The sequence below is a fragment of the Giraffa tippelskirchi genome, chromosome 4 (assembly GCF_054371585.1).
Source record: "Giraffa tippelskirchi isolate mGirTip1 chromosome 4, T2T-mGirTip1v1.2.pri, whole genome shotgun sequence".
Taxonomy (NCBI): Eukaryota; Metazoa; Chordata; class Mammalia; order Artiodactyla; family Giraffidae; genus Giraffa; species Giraffa tippelskirchi.
In genome coordinates, this window is record NC_137278.1 from 99,173 (window position 1) to 111,484 (window position 12,312).

Consider the following 12,312-nt stretch of genomic DNA (forward strand, 5'->3'; position numbering starts at 1 on the left):
AGGGTATCACTTCTGTGGAATCTAAAAATGGATACAAATGAACGTCATTACAATAGGCAAACAGATTGACAGACTCAGAAACGTATGGAAAGGAGGCAGGGGGTGGGGGAGTAATTAGCTGGTACAGACCAAGATGTACATGTCAAAACTGGTGCAGTTGTTGTTGTTTAGTTGCTCAGTCGTGTCCGACTCTTTGCAACCCCATGGACTGTAGCCGACCAGGCTCCTTTGTCCATGGGAGTCTCTAGGCAAGAATACTGGAGTGGTTTGCCATTTTCTTCTCCAGGGGATCGAGCCCAGGTCTCCTGAAAGTCTCCTGCATTGCAGGTGGATTCTTTTACCACTAAGCGAGCAGGCAAGCCATAAAATAGGTGCTGAAGGGGTCTAAATAGTCACAAATTTGACAGGGCTTTAAATGACATCTGCCCTCAAGAAATGTCCCAGGGTATTTCATCAGAAAAGAATTCCCAACAGGGCCGAGATTCAAGAAGCCATTTTCAAGAGGTAAATTGTACTCACAAAGTATGAAATAATAAAAGCACATGGAAAGATACTCCACACCAATCATCAATGCCAATCAAAACTACCATGAGGTATCACCTCACGCTGGCCACAATGGCCATCATCAAAATGATCTACAAAAAATAAAGTTAAAATAAATAAATAAATAAAAGATCTGCAAAGAATATACAGAAAATGAAATCCTCCTACAAGCTTTTTGAGAATGTAAATGGTGAAGCCACTATGGAAAACAGTATGGAGCTTCCAAGAAACACAAGACATAGAGGTATCATATGACCCTGAAATCCCACTCATGGGCTTAGGTCCAGAGAAAGTGAAGAGAAATTAGCTCAATCGTGTCTGACCCTTTGCAACCCCATGGACTATACAGTCCATGGAATTCACTAGGCCAGAACACTGGAGTGGACAGCCTTTCTCTTCTCCAGGGGATCTTCCGATCCCAGGGATCAAACCCAAGTCTCCCTCATTGCAGGCGGATTCTTTACCAGCTGAGCCACAAGGGAAGTGCAGGTCCGCAGAAAATCACTATTCAAAATGACACGTGCCCCTTGATTTTCAGGGCAGCACTATTTCAATAGGCAAGACATGGAATCCACCAAAAGGTCCACTGACAGAATAATGAAGACTAGGGGGTACATCTATACACTGGAATACTACTCAACCATAAAATAGAATGAAATAAGGATGCTGTCAGCAGCATGGATGGACTAAGAAATCATCACAGTAAGTGAGGGAACTCAGAGAGAAAGATAAACATGTGAGATATCACTTACAGGCACAATCTATAAATTCATACCAATGACTTAATATACACAACAGACTTCACAGCCTGAGAAAATCAAACTATGATTATCAAAAGAAAGTTAGAAAGAAGGGATAATTAAGAGTTTAGGATTAACTATACACACTAATATCTAACAAATTAATAATCAAATAGGACCTAGGGAATAGAACAGGGAACTCTACTGAACAGACTGTAATCATCTATAATACGAGGGAAAAAATGGAAAAAGAATAGATACGATTCTATGTAAAATCAAATTAAGCTCCTGTACCGCTAAAACTAACAAAACAATGGAAGTCAACTTGACTCCAATAGAAAATAAAAATTAAATTACCTGAAATCCATCTGGGGAACCGCAGATACTGGTGACCCTATAGATTAGATATGTGATATGCTATGACATTAATATGACACCACCAAAGGTTTTCACTCAGCAGAACCCAGAGCAGCAACCCATTCAAAGGTGCCTGACCTCATGTGAATGTCCCAAGATGAAGAGAAGAAAAAAGACCACAGGTTAATCAGGGCAACACCCTCAATTCAGATGTTGGGAATCTCCGAGGGGCAGGAGCAAACACGGGGTCTCCAAGTACGGGATCTGGACCCACGTGGATGGGGTGAGACACACACAATCCCCGGACCCTGCATCTGGGGTCGCGTGACTCTTGGTTAGGACACCAGGTCTCTGCTGGCTGGGCCCCTAAGGCGGAAACAAATGGGTTCCTGGAACCTCCTGGGATGGTAGAAAGAAGCGTAGGGTCTCCCCTCCCCACACTTGTCCCAGGGAAGTCCTCCTCTCTCTCCCTTCGGTTCTGTCTGATACTGTTTTTACAGCTGTCACGATAATGTTGAAGACACTACCTTGGTTCCAGCAGGCTCGGTCCTTCGTTTTCCCACTGAGGTGTTGAGAAAACACACCAGGCGCGGGGCTAGGAGACGAGGGGCAGGTCTGGTCTCTGCTGAGCAGGGACGGCAGACCGGAAGGCGATCACCATAGCAACCTCACCTGCTGCCCGTTGGTTTTCTGCCTCATCCCAGTACCCTGGAATCAATTTACCAGGTGACCCTGCCTTCCTACTCAAACTGAATGTGCTGGAAAATGGGACTAATTACCAGGTAGCCCACCTGAGGTGTCTCCGTGAGCCCCAGGGCAGATGAACCTGGCAGGAGGAAAGACTAAGAGCCCTACTGCAGCCCTGACCCCTGGGAGGGCCACGGAACCCCACTCAGAGGAGGGCACGTTACCCAGAGGAGCCCACCTCAGCTCCAGACCCCAGGCCTCTGAGCACTGACATTCAGACACAGGCACAGAGTTTTCCAGGACAGAGGAAAGGCCCAGTCTGCACCCAGGTCTCCACGTCCTAGTGCACACAGAACATGGTCGGTGTCAATATTCTCACACTATTTCAATAGGCAAGACATGGAATCACTGTAGAAAGCACGCGGTCTTGTCTAAACATAATCAGTGCAGACGGGATTGAAAAGTCAAGGTGTTCGTCACTCAGACATGTCTGACTGTTTGTGACCACATGGACGGTAGCCCTCCAGCCTCCTCTGTCCATGGGATTCTCCAGGCAAGAATACTGGAGTCGGTTGCCATTCCCTTCTCTAGGGGATCTTCCCGATCCAGAGATCAAACCCAGGTCTCCTGCACTGCATGCAGATTCTTTACCATCTCAGCCACCAGGGAAGCCCCTAGACAAGACTTAGGGAGGTCTAAATCTACCATGTAGACAGAACGTGGTCAGGTTTAAACTAGCATAAGGTTGCTCTCCCTGGAGGCACAAGTCACACACATGCAGGGTCTCTCATCATTGGACAGGGGCCTCACCCTCATGTGGGAACTAGCAAGTAAGTTTCTTAAAGAAAAAACCATCACTGGGCTCCACATGTCACCCACATCAGGAAACTGAAAGAACCTTTGTCATTAAACACTTCAACAGGCAAAACCAAACCGTTACCAGTATCTTTGGGCACGTGGTGGTCAGGATCCAGGGGAGATCCAGGGATTTCTTAGAGTTGAGCCCAGGATCCTGTACAGACAGACAGAAAGTGCCCTGATTCCATCACCCAAGGCTTCCAGGAGGAGGTAGCCACAATGGAAGCCTTCTAGAAAAGGATATTCTTTATCAGAATAAAAATTTTTGAAATTGAAAGCATATTAGTTAGTATTTGCCAACCTAAAATATTCTTAAAAGCCTGGCCCCCAGATCTTTGCAGTTCCCACTGGTTCCTTTGTGTTCAGATTGTCAGGGTAGAAACAATCCATCCTTTCAAATTAGTTTCTTCTAATTCTGTTTATTTGTTATTATATGAAGGAAAGGTCACACTTGAAAAACTACATCAGAAAATTCCTGCAAAAAGATTGAGTCGAGGAGCCCATAAGCTGCATGAACTCTGCCTTCTAACAGTTTCAGTTTGAAAGACTGAGGGTGGCAGAAGAGGGGACGACAGAGGATGAGATGGTTGGATGGCATCACCGACCTAATGGACATGAGTTTGAGCAAACTCGGGGAGATGGTGAAGGACAGGGAAGCCCAGCGTGCTGAAATCTATGGGGTCGCAAAGAGTTGGACACGACTGAGTGACTGAACAGCAACAAGCTTCCATTTTCTGCCTGGAGAAATCTGACAAAATAGGCATCCTGATTTTGTCACTTCTCTGTTCAAAGGCTGCTAAAATGAAATTGATCTTCATATCAACATGTAAGAATTTCTGGGTTTGGAGATGTCACACCAAGGTAAGAGGTGCTGGTGAAAATAGAACGCTACTAGTAGGCAAAACATTCTTAAAGCTTTGTTTCAAATTGGATTTAAATACAACACTACATGGTTACATGAAGTATGAACCGAGAGTCTAAACATAGCAGGCAATATGTGAAAGCAAATTTGATGTCCCATATGTGAGAGTAAAAGCTGTTGGGTTTTGCAGGAGTCATGTACGGATGTGAGAGTTGGACCACAAAGAAGGCAGAGCACCGAAGAACTGATGCTTTCGAACTGTGGTGCTGGAGAAGACTCTTGAGAGTTCCTTGAACTGCAAGGAGATCAAACAAGTCCATCCTAAAGGAAATCGGTCCTGAATATTCATAGGAAGGACTGATGCTGAAACCAAAGCTCCCATCCTTTGGCCACCTGATGTGCAGAGCTGACCCACTGGAAAAGACCATGATGCTGGGAAAGACTGAAGGCAAATGGAGAAGGGGATGACAGAGGAAGAGATGGTTGGATGGCATCACCAATTCAATGGACAGCAGTTTGAGCAATCTGCAGGAGATGGTGAAGGACAGGGATTCCTGGCGTGCTGCAGTCCATGGGGTGACAAAGAGTCAGACACAGCTTAGCAACTGAACAGCAACAACCACGTGAGAGTAACTGTTTCTTGTCAGATCTGCAGCTGGTATGTGCAAATTGGTTCAGAGCACTCTCCAACATAGATTGTCTCTAAGTCTGATTAAGTGTGTCACAAGGGCCTGAATCAAAAGGTGATGTATTCATTCCAAGATGGAATAGAATGTTACTTTGAACAGTCTGTAAAACTTACACAGAGTCTGTAATCCACTCAAGATGTCAAATAATAAAACAGTTACCTGCAATTTAAAGCCTCTTGGAAAGTTGTGTTCTAAATATTTCTTAGATATCTTTTCATAATCATTTTTCACAGTGATAACACTTTAACTCCTCAGTTGCTGATGTTATTACCAAGATAAACTTGTCCTCCTGGGTGTGGGAGATAAAGTTGATCCATTGTGATTGTTCTCTGGTCAAATGACTCCCACAATTTCTAATTAAGTTCTACATTCACAATATTTTTTTTATCCATCAAAGTCTACTCAGATCTTCATGTATACCAAATAATAGATACCTGGTGAGTTCAGATTATATTAAACACTCTTTCCATAGCTTTTCCCATGTCAATTGAATCAGAACAAGGTGAAGCAGGGAGAAGAGTTGAAATTTTCAATGATTCCTAGGGCCTCTAAAAAAACATTAGACAGAAATCCTAGCCTTTACTGGTCTATACGAAAGAATCACAATGTGCCTTTTTCGTGAAATTGCAACAATTGACTAACTAGAGTTGCAGTAAGTTGGAATTATGCTTGAAATGATTTGAGATGAAACAGTTTGGATGTGGGCATGTGAGGATATATATAGCATGATACATACTTAAGGAGGTATCAACAGGTATGAATCCATAAATTGATGAGGTATACTTTGTAAACAAAGATGACACATTGAACTTGTTTTCACTATCTGACCCTTCCAGAATTTGCCATCATCTACTGACTCCCCTGTGGACTTGGTTTATTGCCACCAGATTAAAACTAGTTACAGGAATCTTTGTTCTCTTTGTTTGAAATTGTTTATGTTTCTCTCTCCTAGGATGCTCTTATAAATGCCACTATCTGTATCACTTATTTTGTCTATAAGGTTGTCTCTTGCATTTTCCACTGTGTAACCATCTTCCATGTATACAGATATTTATATGTCTATGTATATAAATATCTATATGTATCTATAATAATTTATATCTGCATGTACATAGAGATTTATGTCTATATGTACATAGATATTTATATGTCTATGTATATAGATATTTATGTCTCTGTGTATCAAGGTATTTATATATCTATATATCTATGCACATAGAAATTTATATATCTATGTGCCTAGACATTTATAATTATGTACACTTATGTACACACAAATAGATGTTTTACCAGTGTAACAGGGTCTGGTGAAAAGGGAACACTCCTACAAAAAGAGTCAGACATGACTTGGCGACTGAACAACAAAATAGAAAATACACTCGGTTCACCTGCCACCAACAACACATAGTATATCAGTGTTACTACAATATAAAATAAAGGTTCATTTAAAAAAAAGAATGCCCAGGGGGACTTCCTTGCAGTTTACTGGTTAAGATTCTGTGCTTCCAATGCAGAGGGCGAAGGTTCGATTCTTCGGCGGGGAACTAAAGATCCCACAAGCCGCATCGCATGGCCAATAAATAAAACAATTAAAACAAATAAATAAGAATGTTCAGGAAGAACCCACAGGCTTTTGGGTGTTTCTTCAGGTACGTTCCGTATTAAATTACAGTCCTGAGTTAAAACTCGAAAGCTTTCATTTCCAAGGAATCACAACAGGGCATGAAAGAATCCTGCCGCCTTGTGGCCATTCCCTGCAATAGCAACATTAAGAGTTTTGCTTATGAGTATCTCTTTGTTGTTCAGTCCCCAGGTCGTGCCCCACACTTTCCTCTCTAGGACGTGAGGCCGCCTCTCACTGGTCGGGGACGTCTTTCCTGTCTAGAACCTGACTCCGCCTCTCACTGAACCCTGAGGCCGTCCTCTCTAGGACGTCACGCCACCTCTCACTGCTCCGTGACGCCTTTCCTCTCTAGGACCGGATGCCGTCTCTCAATGATCCATGACGTCTTTCTGTGAGGCCTTTCCTCTCTAGGACTTGACGCCGCCTCTCACAGCTCCGTGACGTCTTTCCTCTCTAGGACCGGACGCCGCCTCTCACTGATCCCTGAGGTCGTCCTCTCTAGGACCTCATGCCACCTCTCACTGGTCCGTGATGCCTTTCCTCTCTAGGACCTGACGCCGTCTCTCAATGATCCATGGCGTCTTTCTGCGACGTGCTTCCCCTCTAGGACGTGACGTCTCTCGTCTCTAGGACCGGACGCCACCTCTCACTGATTCCTGAGGTCGTCCTCTCTAGGACCTGATTGGGGAGGGGGCAGTTCTCTCACTGATCCCTGAGGTCCTCCTCTCTAGGACGTCACGCCACTTCTCACTGGTCCGTGACGTGTTTCCTCTCTAGGACCTGACGCCGCCTCTCACTGGTCTCTGAGGTCGTCCTCTCTAGGACCTGATGGAGGCGGGGGGGTCTCACTGATCCCTGAGGTCGTCCTCTCCAAGACATGACACCACCTCTCACTGATCCCTGACGTCTTTCCTCTCTAGGAAGTCACGCCACTTGTCACTGGTCCGTGACGTCTTTCCTCTCTAGGAGCTGACGCCACCTCTCACTGCTCCCTGACGTTTTTCCTCTCTAGGTGCTCACGCCACTTCTCACTGGTCCTTGACGCCTTTCTTCTCTAGGACCTGACGCCGTCTCTCAATGATCCATGACGTCTTTCTACGGCGTGTTTCGTCTCTAGGACCGGACGCCGCCTCTCACTGATCCCTGAGGTCGTCCTCTCTAGGACTGGACGCCGCCTCTCACTGATCCCTGAGGTCGTCCTCTCTAGGACCAAACGCCGCCACTCACTGATCCCTGACGTCTTTCCTCTCTAGGACCTGACGCCGCCTCTCAGTGATCCCTGACGTCTTTCCTCTCTAGGACCTGACGCCGCCTCTCAGTGATCCCTGACGTCTTTCCTCTCTAGGACCTGACGCCGCCTCTCAGTGCTCCCTGACGTCTTTCCTCTCTAGGACCTGACGCCACCTCTCACTGGTCCGTGACGCCTTTCCTCTCTAGGACAGGATGCCGCCTCTCACTGATCCCTGCGGTCTTTCCTCTCTAGGATCTGACGCCGCCTCTCACTGCTCCGTGACGTCTTTCCTCTCTAGGACGTGACGCCGCTCTCACGGCTCCGTGACCTCTTTCCTCTCTAGGACCAGACGCCGCCTCTCACTGATCCCTGAGGTCGTCCTCTCTACGAGCTGTCACCGCCTCTCACTGAGCCCTGAGGTCGTCCCCTCTAGGACGTGACGCTGCCTCTCACTGATCCCTAACGTCTTTTCTCTCTAGGACTGACACGGCCTGTCACGGCTCCCTGACGTCTTTCCTCTCTAGGACCTGACGCCGTTTCTCAATAATCCATGACGTCCTTCCTCTCTAGGACCTAACGCCACTTCTCACCGCTCCGTGACGTCTTTCCTCTCTAGGACCAGATGCCGCCTCTGATTCCTGAGGTCTTCCTCTCTAGGACCGGACGCCGCCTCTCACTGATCTCTGAGGTCGTCCTCTCTAGGATCGGACGCCGCCTCTCACTGATCTCTGCGGTCATCCTCTCTAGGACCAGATGCCGCCTCTCACTGATCCCTGAGGTCGTCCTCTCTAGGAGCTGTCACCGCCTCTCGCTGACCCTGAGGTCGCCCCCTCTAGGACCCGACGCTGCCTCTCACTGATCCCTGCGGTCTTTCTCTCTAGGACGTGACGCTGCCTCTCACTGATCCCTGACGTCTTTTCCTCTCTAGGACTGACACGGCCTCTCACTGCTCGCTGACGTCTTTCCTCTCTAGGACCTGACGCTGCCTGTGACCGGCCCTGACTTCTTTCCTCTCTCTATGCCCTTTTGACGGCCCCCTTAAGGTCTTCTCCGCAGACCCCATGCGCCGCCGCTCGTTCACTTACGACTCCCCACCCCAGGTCGGCTTGACTGCTCCCCTCAGGGTCCTCTCTGCGGACCACCCCCACCCCGCGCCCAGGTTCTCTCCGTGGGTCCCCCCCAGGTCCTCTCATCGGCCAGAATCGGGTCGCCAGTTTCTCTCGACGGCCCGCCGCTGGTCCCCTCTCGTCGCCTGCCAATGGTCCTCTCATTGGCCCACTTCTGGTCCTCATTATTTCACGTCTCTGGACCTCACTATGACCTGACTCTGGTCCTCGCTATGCCCTTACTCTGGACCTGACTACACTTTCAACCCTGTATCTGGTCCTCACTTGGGCCTGACTCTAAAAGAACTGTTAAAATATGCCATACAATACCTACATAAACAGAGTGAAGTTATTTCAAACACAAATACAGATCACTTCAAAGCAAAGGAATTCAGAAGCACCTTCCAGATGAGAGTTCCTGGAATGAACCACCACCAAAACAGGAACCAAGATTATCCTAAGTCTACATAACCACAGAGTGCACGCCAGCGAGTTATCACACAGTCTGAGTTCTTGAAACACCCCAAGTGCTACTTTCCTGGTTTCCCAGATTAATTCCTTGGAGTAGGACATTTGGAACAGTCCAGACAGGATGGAGAGAGGATTGTCCTCAAGGCAGAGTTGGTCTTGGCAGCGGCTAAGGCAGTCCCTCTTCACTGTCTCCTCCTGCCCTGGAGTTCCAGTTGCCAGATGGGGTATGACTCAGTCTCAGCCTTTCCAGTCAAGAATGCCATGTGATCTGCCCTCTAATGGAATTCTCCAAACTTCCACTCTTGAAAGAGGCTGGCATGGAGAAAATCTTGGAGCATCTGATTAAGTCAGAGGACCCACAGGGGCCATCCCCAAGTCAGCCCGACAATGAGCACCAAATCTGATCCCAAAACGCCACCTCTGTACACCCGTGCTAAACCGAATCTCAGAGATAGAGTTTCAGGTGAAGTAGAAAAGCATAGCTATACTGCTTTGCCAGCAAAGAGGGACACAGAAAACTCATGCCCTCAAAAACTGCCCCAAGGCAGGAGGATTTGCTGAGGAATTTTATAGCTATGGGCTTCCCTGGTAGCTCAGCTGGTGAATAATCTGCGTGTAACGCAGGAGACCCCGGTTCAATTCTTGGGTTGGGAAGACTCCCTGGAGAAGGGATAGGCTACCCACTTTATTATTCTTGGGCTTCCCTGGTGGCTCGGCTGGTGCAGAATCCACCTGCAATGCGGGAGACCTGGATTTGATCTCTGGGTTGGGAAGATGCCCTGAAGAAGGGAATGGCTACCCACTCCACTATTCTGGTCTGGAGAATTCCATGGATTGTATAGTCCATGGGATCACAGAGTCGGACTGAGTGACTTTCACTTTATAGCAATGGTTAAAGGGCAGAGTTGTTGTAAGGATTAGGCTGTGTACAGGGCCTGAACTCCCTTCACCTGACCTCAGGTGGTCTCTTGGTGAGCTTCTCTGGAATGAAGAATGCTACAATTTTCCATTTTGCTGGAGAGGATGTTTCAGTTCAGTTCAGTCGCTCAGTCATGTCTGACTCTTTGCGACACCATGAACTGCAGCACGCCAGGCCTCTCTGTCCTGAGAGGATATTTAGTTGGGTAAAAAGTTTAGAGATATTTTTATGTGTATCCCTTTTGACAGAAACAGGACCCTGACCCAAGACAAAATATGCTTTCTTGAGTGCTCTTTGCTTTTCTCTGCATCCCCTCCCTCCCCTGATTAGCACCTCTTCCAATCTGCCCTTTGGAGCTCAGGGTAGGTCATGGAGCCGGGAGTCTATTCCCAACAAAGAAACAGGGGACATGGGAAAGGCTTCTGGGCCCAGGAGCCCCACAGGGTCCTGCTCGATTTCACTACCAGGCCCTGGACCTACACTAACTATGGCCCTGAGCTGTCCATGATGGCCTGAGCTTTCCCAAACTGTCCTCTGAACTCTCCCCCTAACTAAGGCCCTGATGCTGGTTGTAACAAGCACCCTGACAATATCCCTGGGACAAATGGTCTAAAGTGTCTTTTACTAAGATCTTCAGTTTTCTCTGAGGCCCTGACACGCTCCCTAATTAAGCCCTTAACACTGTATTTAGGTGACGGCCTGATGCTCTCCCTCACTTCAAGGCAATAGGGCCTTGAAGAAGTCTCTACCTGAGGGGCTGGTACTGTCTGTAACCAATCTTCTGACTCTTTCCCTAACTAACATCCTCATTTTGCCTCTAAATAACACCCTCAGACTCATCCTAATGCCCTGATGGTGTCCCTAATAGCCTTCAATATCCCTACTTTTGCCATGATCCTGTCCTTAACTAAGGCCCTGAATATGTACTGAAGTAGGTCTCTGATGCTGTCCCTAACTAACACCCTGACACTGGTCACAACTATGAACCTGACGCTGGCCCTATTAAGGTCCTGAGGTGCTGCTAAGTAACAGCCTGAACTTCTTTAAGGCCCTCAAGTTATCTCTAACTGAAGCCTTGAAACTGTCTTTAACTAAGCCCCAGACACTGTCCCTAGCTAAGGCCTGAACTATACTTTATGAAGGCCCTAAGCCTGTCCCTAACTCTGACACTGCCCCTAATTGAGGCCATGATACTGCCCCTTATAGCCTAAGCTGTCACAAAATAACACCCTGATCCTATTACTAAGGCCCTGACTATGTCCCTAAGAAAGTCACTGAAGTGCATCTAACTAACAGCCTGAACTATCTCTTACTCAGGCCATGAAGTTATCTCTGAGGTCCTAACAAGGTCCCTAATTGAGGCCCTGTTGCTGGCCCTAACTAATGTCCTGCTGCTGCATCTGAGTCTCTGATGCTCTTCCTGTTATCCTTTGCCCTGCCAACAGAGTTTTGCCAAGACAACACACTGGTCATAGCAAACACCCTCTTCCAACAACACAAGAGAAGACTCTATGGTTAATACTGAAATCAGATTGATTATATCCCTTGCAGCCAAAGATGGAGAAGCTCTATACAGTCAGCAAAACAAGACTGGGAGCTCAGATCATAAACTGAGCCATAAGACTGTGGCTCAGATCATCAACTCCTTATTGCCAAATTCAGACTTAAATTTAAGAAAGTAGGGAAAACCACTAGACATTCAGGTCAGCAGTGACCACAGGACTAGGAAATGCCAAAGAATGTTCAAGTTCAGATCAGTTCAGTTGCTCAGTCCTGTCCGACTCTTTGCGGTAGTTTGAGCATTCTTTGGCATTGCCTTTCTCTGTGATTGGAATGAAAACTGACATTTTCCAGTCCTGTGGCCACTGTTGAGTTTTCCAAATTTGCTGACATATTGAGTGCAGCACTTTCACAGCATCATCTTTTAGGATTTGAAATAGCTCAACTGGAATTCTATCACAATTGCACTCATCTCACATGCTAGCAAAGTAATGCTCAAAATTCTCTAAGCCATGCTTCAACAGTACGTGAACCATGAATGTCCAGATGTTCAAGCGGAATTTGGAAAAGGTAGGGAACCAGAGGTCAAATTGCCAACATCTATTGGATCATCAAAAAAGCAAGAGAGTTCCAGAAAAATATCGACTTCTGCTTTATTGACTACACCAAAGTCTTTGACTGTGCGGATCACAACAAACTGTGGAAAATTCTTAAACAGATGGGAA